Here is an 11,762-nt window from a genome sequence, read left to right on the forward strand (position 1 = left end):
CATTCTTATCTTACTTCTCCCACTGCCAAAATTGGGAATTACAGAGGTCTGCAATATCCCTGATGAACACAGATGCGAAAATCCTCAACAAAACATGACCCCACTGAACTCAACAGCACATCAAAAAGATAATCCATTATGATCAAATGGGTTTTATATCAGGCATGCAAGGATGGTTCAACATCTGCAAATCAACAAATGTAATGCATCACCTAAACAGAATCAAGGATAAAAACCATATGATTATCTCAATAGACACAGAAACAGCATTTGATAAAATTTAACATCCCTTCATGATAAAAACATCAACAAACTAGGCACAGAAGGAACATACCATACATGGGGAAATGACACCCTCTTCAATATATGGTGCTGGGAAATTAAATAGCTGAATGTAGATGAATGAAACTGGATTCCTGTCACCATATATAAAAATCAACTATAGATGAATGAGTTACATTTATGTACATGTTATTTATATGTGTGTCATGTATATGTTTTTGAATCTTCAATAATACAACATGCTAAAATTAATAATGGTCATGTACTATAAATCCACAGCTAACATCATACTAAATGAGGAAAATTGAAAGCATTTTCTCCCAAAAACTGGAACAAGACAAGGATGCCTACTTTCACCACTCCTATTCAATATAGTACTGGAGGTTCTAGCCAGAGAAATAAGGCAACAGAAATAAATAAAATACATCCAAGGGTACGCATGGTGGCTCACACCTGTAATCCCAGCACTTTGGGAGGCCAAGGCAGGTGGACAGCTTGACCTCAGGAGTTCAAGACTAGCTGGGCAACATGGCAGAACCCCGTCTCTGCAAAAAATTCAAAAATTAGCCAGCTGTGGTGGCACACCCCTGTGGTGCCAGATACTCAGGAGTCTGAGGTAGCAGGATTGCTTGAGCCCCAGAGGCCAAGACTGCAGTAAGCTCTGAGTGTGCCACTGCACTCTAGCCTGGATGATACAGCAAGACTCTATCTCAAAAAAATAATAAAAAAGAAAAAAATAAAAGGACAAATTAAAAAATTACAAAAGGAGAAGCCAACTTATCCTTATTTGCTGATATTATCTTATATCTAGAAAAACCTAAAGACTTCACCAAAAAACTCTTCAGATTTGATAAATGATTCATAAAGTTACAGGATACAAAATCATTGTACAAAAACAGAGTGTTTCTACACATCAATAATGATTGAACTGAGGAAGAAATCAAGAAGCCAAACCTCATGTACAACAGCAAGAAAACAAAATACCTAGAATTAAATTTAACCAAGGAGGTGAAAGATCTCTATGAGGAAAACTATAAAAACGAGGATGACCCAAACAAAAACATCCCATGCTCATGGATGGGAAGAATTATTATCATTAAAATGCCCATACTGCCCAAAGCAATCTACAGAGTCAATGCAATCCCTATAGAAATACCAACATCATTTTTCACAGAACTAGAAAAAACAATCCTAAAACTCTTATGTAACCAAGGAAGAGCTTAAATAGCTAAAGCAATCCTCAGTAAAAAGAACAAAGCTGAAGGCATCACATTAGCTGACTTCAAAACATACTACAAAGCCGTAGTAACCAAAACAGCATGGTACTGGTATAAAACCAAACACACAGATCAATGGAACAGAGAACCCAGAAGTAAAGCCACATATTTGCAGCCAGCTAATCTTTGACAAAGTCAACGAGGACATACATGGGTAAAGGACACCCTCTTCAATATATGGTGCTGGGAAATTAACCAAATGTAGACAAATGAAACTGGACCCCTATCTGTCACCATATATAAAAAATCAACTCTAAATGAATGAGTTCCATTTATGTATAGGTTATTTATATTTGTGTCATGTATATGTTTTTGAATCTTCAATAATATAATGTGCTAAATATATTTTTTTGTTAAGTATTAAAATTGAACAAATCATTAAGCCTACATCAATATGTATTCTTTTTTAAAACGTCCACTAAGGGTCACAAACAAATTTTTTAAATTAGGTACTGATTTTTTTTTTTGAGACAGAGTCTCGCTCTGTTGCTCAGGCTGGAGTGCAATGGTATGATCTCTGTTCACTGAAACCTCCACCTCCCAGGTTCAAGTGATTCTCCTGCCTCAGCCTCCTGAGTAGCTGAAATTACAAGTGCACACCACCACACTCAGCTAATTTTTTGTATTTTTAGTAGAGATGGGGTTTCACCATGTTGGTCAGGCTGGTCTCAATCTCCTGACCTCGTGATCCACCCAACTTGGCCTCCCAAAGTGCTGGGATTACAGGCGTGAACCACTGCGCCTGGCCAACAATTTTTTATATAATACGGGTATTAACTCTATTTGGTTTTTGTTTGTTTTTGAGACTGAGTTTTGCTCTTTCACCCAGGCTGGAGTGCAGTGATGCAATCTCAGCTCACTGCACCCTCCACCCAGCGGGTTCAAGCAATTCTCCTGCCTCAGCCTCCCAATTAGCTGGGATTATATCCGCCCGCCACCATGCCTGGCTAATTTTTGTATTTTTAGTAGAGACAGGGTTTTGCCATGTTGGCCAGGCTGGTCTCAAACTCCTAACCTCAGGTGATCTACCCGCCTTGGCCTTCCAAAGTGCTGAGATTACAGGCATAAGCCACTGTGCCCGACCAACTCTATTTGTTATATATTGTAATTATATACTATGTCATACAGTCAGGCACTGCATAACAATGTTTTAGTCAATGACAGACTACATGTAGCCCCATTAGATTACACTGGATCTGAAAAATTCCTATTGGCCTAGTGATGGCGTAGCCATCATAGCACTGCAGTACAACGCATTCATTACTCAAGTGTCTCTGGTGATGCTGGTGTAAGCAAACTCATTGCACTGCCAGTCTTGGAAGACGACAGCACTGACAATTATGTACAATGCATAATATTTGAAAATGATAATAAATGACTATGTTTCCAGTTTGTGTATTTACTATACCCTTAATCCATACTTTAAAGGGTATTTCTACATTTTTTTTTTTTAAGTTAACTGTAAAAGCCTCAGGCAGGTCCTTCAGGAGATATTCCAGAAGAAGGTTTTGTTATCATAGGAGATGACAGCTCTATGAGTGTTATGGCCCCTGAAGACCTTCCAATACAAGATGTGGAGGTGGAAAGTGATATTGGTAATCTTGACCCTGTATAGGCCTAGACTAAAATGTGTGTTTCTGTCTTAGTTTTTAACAAGAAAGTTTGAAAAGAAATAATTTTAAAAATAGAAAAAAGCTTATAGAACAGGAATATAAATAAAACATATTTGCACAGCTGTATTTGTATTTTAAGCTAAGTGTTACTATAAAAGAATCAAAAAGTTAAAATTTAAAAGTTCATAAAGTAAAAAAGTTACATAGTAAGCTAAGGTTAATTTCATATTGAAGAATAAAAATTATGAATAGGCAGGGCACAGTGGATAAAAATTTTTAATTTTTAAAAATTAAAAATAGGCCTGTTATCTCACCTCTTCGAGAGGCTGAGGAGGGTGGATTGCTTGAGCCCAGGATCTCGACACCAGCCTGGGCAACACAGTGAGACCTTGTTTCTACAAAAAAAAAAAATTAAAAATTAGCTGGGTATGGTGGAATGTACTTTTAAAAAATTAAAAATTAGCTGGGTGTGGTGAAATGCACTTGTAGTCCCAGCTACTTGATAGGCTAAAGCAGGCGGATCACTTGAGCCCAGGAGGTCAAGGCTTCAGTCAGCTGTGACAATGCCACTGCACTCCAGTCTGGGTGACAGAGACCCTAGTCTCAAAAAAAAAAAAAAAAAAAAGAAATTTCAAAATAAATGTGCAGCTTAAGTACACGGTGTTTACAAAGTCTACAGAAGAGTGCAATAATGTCCTAGGCCCTCACATTCACTAAACACTCACTGCCTCACCCAGGGCAACTTCCAGACCTGCAAGCTCCATTCTAGGCAATACCCCATACAGGTGTACCACTTTTAAATCTTTTAAACTGTATTTTTACCATACCTTTTCTATGTTTAGATACACAAATATCTACCACTGTATTACAATTGCCTAGAGTATTTAGTACAGTCATATGCTGTAAAGGTTTGTGGCCCTGGGAGCCATGGGCTATCATACAGCCTGGGTGTGTAGGAGGCTATACCATCTAGGTTTGTAGAAGTACACTCTGTAATATTCGCACCTCAACAACAATCACCTAAAGACACATTTCTCAATATGTATTCCTGTTAAATGACAGATGACTGTATATTACCAATGTAATTATATATTAATATTATAATGTAATTACATATTATATAAAGAAAAAATCTGAATACACGACTTCAATATTTTCCCCAGGTGACTGCCTTTTTGTGATTTGATATAAGCAAAATTAAATTATTTAAATTTTTAATATCATTACACAGATGAATTGTTCTGTTTTAACCTTTGCTTCTATGTTTTAGTACATTCTTTCTCCCAAGCCCAAGATCAGATATTCATATACACTCTTTTCTAGTATATGCATTACTACATTTTTACATTCATTATTTGCAGTGGCACTTTTATCAACACAACATTCTTCTGAGCTTTCCATTCTGCTCCAAGTATTTTCTATTTTATCAACATCATACCATTTTCAAATTAATATCTAGCATTACAACTTTCCCTTCATTATTCTTTACTGTAAAGAGCCATTTCTTGGCTCTTATATATTCTATAAAAATGTAAAACAATTCAGAATCACTGATCTATGAGAAATTCCTGAGATTTTGCTTGCAGTTATATTCAACTTACAAATCAATATAAAATACTAAAACTAAAGAATTGTCTTCCTATCCAGAAACATGAGTCTCCTCATCATCTTCAGAGCAAAGTTTACTAGCTTCCTTTCTACAGGCCATTTGAGTTTCTTACCAAGTTTAATCCCTGGCATATTTTGTGTTGCTACTATGAATGGGCTTTTTTCCTCATATTTTTAAACTGGTTATTATCATACACAAAAGATCTTGATATTTACATGATTTATAGTGGAACCCTACTAAACTCCATTTTAGTTGATTGCCTTGGGAACTTTTTATTATCTGCAAATAATTTTTAGTCTCCTTTTCAACAGTTCTCTCTGTCACCCAGGGTGGAGTGCAGTGGTATAATCCTCCCACCTCAGCCTCCGGAGTAGCTGGAACTACAGGTTGCAATTACTGTGCCCAGCTGATTTTTTAAAATTTTTTTGCAGAGACAGGGTCTTGAACTCCTGAACTCAAGTGATCCTCCTGCCTCGGCCTCCCAAAATGCTGGGATTACAGGTGTGAGCCACTATGTGTGGCCCATCAGTGCTACCTTAGACAGTACTGATAACAGCAAGTATGTTGCTAATTCTAATACAATTTCAGGTCAAATTCACCGTTTTAGTATTTTGGCTGAGTTTGACCTGAATATTGTTTACAAAATTATAGATACTTCCCATAAAATATTAACAGTAAATATCTCTAAACATTGACAGGAGTGAAGTTCTTTTCCTTCACATTTTCCCAGTAAACAGATTTCTGATTTTCTTTCTATTAATTAGACTAGCCATGAACTCTCCCTATTTATTTTTCAAGTTTCCTTAAATGAATGGACACACGTACATGCCCACACATGCTCACTCTTATCACCTTATTTCTCCTAGTGTTCTTTGTTTTGAGAATTTTTAACTTCGAATAATCTTGGCTAGCAATCAATATCTTGCAGAAGGCAAGAGAGAATCAAACCCTAAGAAAAGCTTTCTCCCCAGGCGCAGTGGCTCACGCCTGTAATCCCAGCACTTTGGGAGGCTGAGGCGGGCAGATTACGAGGTCAAGAGATCGAGACCATGTTGGTCAACATGGTGTAACCCCGTCTCTACTAAAAATACAAAATTAGCCAGGTGTGGTGGTGTATGCCTGTAATCCCCGCTACTCGGGAGGTTGAGGCAGGAGAATCGCTTGAGCCCAGGAGGCGGAGGTTGCGGTGAGACGAGATCGCGCCGCTGCACTCCAGCCTGGGCACCAAGAGTGAGACCCTATCTCAAAAAAAGAGAAAAAAAAAATAGCATTCTCTTCAGAAACAATATTCTACAGTCCTTTGTGAAAAATAGGACATCTAAAAATGATGTCTGGATACAAATTTCTCAAAGTAAGCTGACTCCACTAATAAAAATGATGCCTCATTCTTTTTACTAAAATATACTTGTACCCAATTAAGACTGCAGTACAAAATGCCGTAACATAAAAATATTAGCAAACTGATAATAGGGAAGTCATAACATTCTCAAATCAGAGCTTCATAAAAACCAAATTCCAATATTCTTAATATTAGACTCCCACGTTAACCAATGGATATGGCAATTTCTTCAATCAGTATCAAATCCTGTTTCTTTCATATTTCATTAGGTAATCATCACGCCAAACCTATCTCAAAATCTGAAATAACTAGTTTGCGATACATTATCAGAAAATGTCAATCTCAAATATAAACAGCTGAACTTTTCATTTTTATTCTACTAGGGAAGTTTCAAAGCGCTGAAACATGCAAACTGTTACTCATCTTCTAAAAACAGAAATAAAATAATTAGGTCACAATGGATGGCTCCTTTCTTGGCCAAAAAAACGATGATGAATGCAACTGGAATGTTTATTGTCACTGAAATTCTTCAGGCCTGGATTCCAAGTATGCGTCTTGATGCAGGTTACTATGACAACTTAAACTACAGAAAATGTCACACCCCCTCCTATCAAGTAGTTTTCTCTGCAAGATCATTTCAAGCCTTCTGAAACTTGCATGCACAAATTATCTGTAACAATAAACACCTCATTACAAGTTTTATTCAAAATGCTCCATCTAAACCTGTAAAAACAGGTATAAGCATATAAAAATAATTCCATTAAATCTACACGGGATAGAAAAACCTGAAAACACACACACTCACATACACATACGTACACATACCCTTTAAAATATAAAATATTGAGAGTATTTTTAAACTACTTTCCATTACCAGAGGCACAGTACATTACTACCATATGTTTCATTCCAGAAACTATGGAAAATTACTTGCAAGGCAGTTTTGAACTATTATAGAACTAAGTCCTGTTTATCATTATTTTCCCTTCACTAATGCATCTTATGGGAAGGTACTAGAAAGGGGGGATATGGGAAGATTACAGTCCTATCTAGAACAGAAAGAGAAGCAAACAAATAATCTGTAAAAGTTATTGTTTTACCCAATCTGTCTTTTTACACAAAATATGAGCTTTAAAGTTTCTTTTCACACAGCATAACAAACTTGTGATAAACTGTAAATTATTCTCTAATATCACATGCTCTAAAAGAAAAATGGCTCAAGAGAAGCTGCATCATTATGGAAAAAAATGTGAGTCAGTAGAAAGATACTCTGATTGCAAAAAATTAACCATTTTAACTAGCTCCATGAAAAAAAAATTAAGACAGTTTTACAGTGTAGCAATTCTGAGACTTCAAAGCTGGTTTTGCTGCCCATCAAAGTTAACATGACTAGAATTGGATGTTTCATTCAGAAAGGTTTAGGGAAGTCCCTCTCCTGTAAAGTGGGTACAGCAGCCACCACAGGCAAACAAGTTTCCTAAGTTTCAGATATAAATATACCTCAATGCTAGGCAGACCCTTCATTTATCTAAAACATTTTAAAATAACACTTCATTCAAAAAAGGGAAACAAAGTAGTAAGCTAAAGGAGTCTCTTTGTTCTGCAAGTCAAGGATCAAAATCAAAGGCTGCTGACCTAGAGAATATTGAGTGTTTGAGAAGAACCCGCAAAAAATGAAAATTCTTCAGCAGCAAACTCCAAGCAACTCATACAATCCCCACCTGTATTAGTGGATAACTACTAGTGATCCAGAGGAGCAAAACAACTAAAATGTTCAAACCCAAATACACAAAATCCCCAAACATTAAGCCTCAACCACAGTTCCTGTTGGTATAACTTACACATAGATTCTCCTTAATAAAAAATAATTAATGTATAAAAGAAAGCTTTATTGCACAGCTTCATCAGTAATGGTAGCCAAAACTAAACTTTAAGTGACTATCAGAGAGAACTTTAGTCAATTGTACTACATAGTACATTTCTTTTTTCTTATGCTTTTCCTTTTTAGGCCATATTACAAATGGCAGGGCCTTAAACATAGGGTCTGAATAGGCCTTTTTGACTCTCACGTGGATAGAACAAAATTGCCTCATTAGAACCAGGCTATCTTTTGACTCTCAACATTTGTGGCCTTCTAGTCATGGTTTTTGCTAATGCTGTAAGCAACATACCAGGGTCTACAAAAGGGAAACTGAACTGGTGAGGATATGGATTTGCGGTTTTAGGAGTCCAGTCTCTCCATATAATCTAGCAATTATTAGAAAGCTGTGAAGTTAGTTTTTTATTTCGGGGGAAATCAGTTTATGTGAGACCGTCGAGATCCAGCATTTAGTTAAAAATGCACGCACATAACTTTTGCAAGTGAGAGATTAAGGAATTTATGAGACAGCACGCTGGCTGGTGCCCTCACAGAGTTTATTCACCTGTAAAGTGTGAACAATTTATTCATAAGTGATTTACCCATTACAAACAAGGTCAAATTATTTTCCCTCCTGGGACCAATAAGTAATTTAAATGCTCAAGGGACAAGAGATGACATACAGCAAACATACTAAAACTGAGACGTAATTTAGTTGAATATCCTCACCCAAGGAGATTTTTATGCCCCCCTTGACTTAATGAAGCCAATAATAGACACTATTAAAGAAATGGAAACACAAGCTATAGGATTTTCCAGACTTAACCAAGATTATCATAGAGAAAAGTCTGAAAAACTAGTTAGCCATCAAGATTTTCTAGCCTTTCACTATGAGAAATACTTCTCTACTTTAAAAGAGGTTGCCAATTTATAGCATTAATAGAACAGTGCTCAGAAAGCCCAAGAGTGGTGACACACAGCTTTGAAATATTTTGCTGCAGACTCCAAACGTGAAACCTACGGCATGTTTTATGATGCTTTTAGTGTCGACCCAAATTTGGACCTAGGAATTATACTGCAGTGGCAACAGATACCATCACCAACTATACTTAGTCCTTCTCTAAATAAAGGGCTTACAAATGATGATTCTTAAGAGTTTACTAATGAACATGACCTATGAAAGTCTCCCAAAACTTTGAAAGATTTTTTAAAAAAGCCATTGAAAGTGCTACTCTTCTAGGATGTAATGCATGTAAGGAGTATACCTCAGCACCACTCACCTCAGCACGCAGGAGTCTCCCAGCCGGTGAAAATGAGGTAGTCTTGAGGAAGGACAGCACCACACAGGTATTCTAGGAGGATCTACACAGGCACCTGCAAAGGTGTGTAAAAATTAGTCCTGGCTAATTTTTATCTTAAAAATACTAAATCATTCCATTTTAACATACAATCACCAAAGAGCAAAATACAAGTACATGGCTTCAAATAAATTTCCCAAGAATTTTCCTCCCCTGACCCCACTCTTCCCCCTTAGCCATCTGAATTGCAGTTCTTGTGGGGTGGGTTTGTTTGGTTTGGTTTCAATTAGCATTTTTGTGCTTTTGAAAAAGGAATTTCAGTTGTTTCTATAAAAGGTCATTTGATTGGCCCATGGAGTTCTAGGAGAGACTTTGTGTCTTCTTTTTCTACCGACCCCAGCTCCCTGTGATACCACACTAATTTCTTGAAAGCAGTTTTACATTTGGAAAAATTGCCTAAGGCCAGGGCTAAAACTGAAGTTGAAGGAGACCTCTCAGGTCCTAAAAAATAAAAACAAAAAATACACTGCACTTCTCCTTGGTGAGTACAAATTCCTACTACTGACTAACCTAAGAAAGAGGGTAACTTGGCACCGTTTCTTTTGACCATTTTATTGCCTAATGCTGTGAGAATGTGAAACTTTGCCACAACATTAGCTATAAAGAAAGCCCAAGGAAGAAATCTTGGCCACAAGATGGGAATTGATGCAATTCATATGTCTGCCACATTCAGACTATGCCCTTCACAGATGTTTCTGCATTTATTTATAGAAAGATTTACTTTAGCAACAAGACCAGCTTCCATCAACCATTTTTTTTTAAATCTATCCAGACATGAAACTACTTTTATTATGAATAGAAAATGCCACCCCCAAATGTTAAAATCCTTAAATTTCTTAGTCATGAAATAGTATGAAATATCAAATTAGAGCACAAGGAGAAAGAGCTGGCAGACCTCAAATCTGATGCAAATGTAAGAAAATATACACATTTCAAACACCATTGAGGAAAGGGGAAGTTAGTGGAAAGTTTCCCCTTTCATAGCTGGGCTCTCCCTGCACAGCTGCTATATCCCTGAATGAAGACTTTGTCTCCAAAGCTGGTTACTACACTCACACTTCATATAACTTAATAGTTGTTATAAAAATGCCAATGGCTTCCTGATTATTTTTTACATAGTGCTAGAGTTGTAACACAAAGGTGCATTAGTGCCCGCTTCCAAATCTTAAAAAGAAGGTAGCAGTCACATTAATTTTTTTTCCTAACAAAAATATATAGGTTTAAGCTAGATAGATATCACAGAATTTCTACTACATCTTCTTATACCAGATGTTGGGTTAGAGTCTTCTGGCTTCAAGTAGACCTACCTACCTACCTCCTAAAGAAGCTAAAAGAAATATACACATCTGAGGGTGACAGGATTTGGCAAAAGGGCCTGTCTGTGGAGGGTGTCATCCAAAAAGCAATGAAGGGTCAATCCTGCTGGGAAAGAGGACTGGGTGGCAAATTCAAAACCAAGTGAGAAGAGACTAAATGGACTAACAACCACCCTAATTCCCATCCTTGGGCCTGGGAGCTGTCTGGAGTCTAGCCTGGTTGTCAAAAGTATTCTTATTCACCTAAATCAAAATCTCTTCCTAACCAACTTTTCTTCAGCAAAGCCTCATCTCTCTTTTTAGTTGTGTTTTCAAGAAAAACTTTTGAGAGTGGGAAGTGGATAGCTGAGAATGAGTTTCAAAAACTGACATATAATTGTTATCATCTTTGTCCATAAAATAAGGTTGTCACTAGAGCCAGAGATTTAAAGGCCAAAAAGATTATGGTGCTTATTCTCTCATATGTAATTCACACTGACACTAATATATATGCAGAGATTAAAATCTCTCCTTAGATTTTTATAATTGCAAAATTCACTTTGAGATGAGATGAGCGGTGCAGGGAGCAGGAGCAGTTCTGTGGTACCCTGGGAATGTAATGTGCTCAGGATGCCTCTGCGAAATGCCAAGCTTGACAAAAGTCAGGGCTTGGGCTTTTGTGAACCTGCATCCCCTCCCCACCTCCTGTCGATTCCTACAACCTCCTAACTACTCAGCCCATTGTTCACTCTTCACCAGGTCACTGGTGAAGATCCAATCCTATCATCCTACTGCTTTTGAAAGTCTCCACAAAAAAGTTCAATCTTCTTTTGTTTGTCAGGTAACTGCAGTGAAAAAATGTTCCTAACCACAAATGCAAACATGAGCTCTGGCAGGTGTGGGAGTACTAGGAAGGCAGTGAGAAACAAGAGCTTAAGTGAAGATGGTCTCAGGAAACTCCATGCGCTGCGTTTTTTCCACGAGCCCCTTCGCATCCCTTCCCGCGGCTGTCCAGGCCCATCTCCAGTGTCTCCCCTGAAGCCACCACGTGGCATACACGGCCTCACCCCACTTCAGTTTCCCTGCCTGTCCTTCAAGTTGGCATCCCAGGTGCAGGCCTTACCAAATTTT

General features: G+C 37.5%; 1 protein-coding gene across 1 annotated transcript in view; it reads right to left on the reverse strand.

Annotated features, from left to right (window-relative positions):
- RASSF8 (Ras association (RalGDS/AF-6) domain family (N-terminal) member 8) overlaps nt 1-11,762 on the reverse strand; it is a 109,998-nt gene that overhangs the window by 68,704 nt on the left and 29,532 nt on the right. Inside the window, exon 2 of the mRNA XM_011978568.1 lies at nt 9,259-9,352. The gene's annotated coding sequence lies outside the window, so the exon portion shown is untranslated. The remainder of the gene's footprint in view (nt 1-9,258; nt 9,353-11,762) is intronic.

Source organism: Mandrillus leucophaeus, unplaced genomic scaffold, assembly GCF_000951045.1.
Source record: "Mandrillus leucophaeus isolate KB7577 unplaced genomic scaffold, Mleu.le_1.0 Scaffold1033, whole genome shotgun sequence".
Lineage (NCBI taxonomy): Eukaryota > Metazoa > Chordata > Mammalia > Primates > Cercopithecidae > Mandrillus > Mandrillus leucophaeus.